At 45.2% G+C, this 1,146-nt stretch overlaps 1 non-coding gene across 1 annotated transcript; it reads right to left on the bottom strand.

Moving 5' to 3' along the window:
* Positions 1-647: 647 nt before the first annotated feature.
* Trnar-ucu (transfer RNA arginine (anticodon UCU)) lies at positions 648-721 on the bottom strand. Its single transcript has one exon. It is a non-coding gene; the product is annotated as a tRNA-Arg (tRNA).
* Between the last annotated feature and the right edge of the window lie 425 nt (positions 722-1,146).

Genomic DNA, 1,146 nt, shown 5'->3' with positions numbered 1-1,146 from the left:
GGCGGTAGCTTACGAAATCCCGTATGTCGCAGTGAAACTGTCGAGAACAGTAACTGAGAGCGAAAGTATTTATTCAAAAGTATTCATAGTAAACAATTTCCGGGGAGGTAACATCCCATTCGAAAGAACCTCGCCAACTGTTTCTTTTCTCCGTACGAGTTGTAGAGTACGTCAGTTATTAGTTAATTGTATTGTCGTTTATCATTTACACAGAGGAGAGACAATATTACGAACACATGGTTAATATCGCGTTGCTCCACCTACAGAACGAAATACAGCAGTGATTCTGCGTGGCGTGGATTCGACAGTTCCCCTGTAACTTTCTACCTAGTCCGTTCATAATGGCCACGATAACGACGGGACGTCAAATCCAGATCTTCCTTTGCTATTTTTTTTCCTTTATTAACTTTTAGAAGGTATATGGAACCAGGTGCCCCACACAATCACGCAGTTCCCTTCAATTATGAGGTGGTGGTTTTTGGGCGTGGTGGAGGCGTCCGAGAGTGTGCCACATGTTTTCCATTCATCACGGGCCGCATCAAGTCAGTCAGAAGACTGATGACTAAAAGGAAAAACAGAAAAGTTTATAATGAAATGAACATACTTAAATACGTTGATATAAGTCAACAGGGACAACTGTAAATGTGTGCCCCGGCCGGGACTCGAACCCGGGATCGCCAGCTTAGAGGGCAGACGCTCTATCCATCTGAGCCACCGAGGACACAGAGGACAGTGCAACTGCAGGGACTTATTACTGGCACGCCTCCCGTGAGACCCACATTCGTAACTTATTGTCCCGCACTGTATTCATAGTGCCACTACCCATTATGCTCATTACTCGCGGCTTTACTGCCTATTCCCGTAAGAGCTCGGCACTGTTTGTGCGTCTGCACAGAAGAAGATGGTCAAATGGCCGGTGAGCCTTAACCATATATATATGAGAAGATGGTATATGTTCTGTCGCACATGTCCGAAAGAACTGATACCATCTTCATATATATAATGAAAAGTTTTCCATTGGGTTCAGGTCAGGCCAGTTTGGTGGCAAACTTCACGAAAGTGCTCCTCAAATCACTGTTGGAAGATTCTGGTCTTGTGACACGGATAGTCCTCCAAAAAGATGCGATCGCTCTCGGGGAAGACATC

The sequence above is a fragment of the Schistocerca cancellata genome, chromosome 2 (assembly GCF_023864275.1).
Source record: "Schistocerca cancellata isolate TAMUIC-IGC-003103 chromosome 2, iqSchCanc2.1, whole genome shotgun sequence".
Lineage (NCBI taxonomy): Eukaryota > Metazoa > Arthropoda > Insecta > Orthoptera > Acrididae > Schistocerca > Schistocerca cancellata.
Note: the sequence above shows the minus strand (reverse complement) of the source record. Positions and strands in the feature narration are given on the sequence as shown.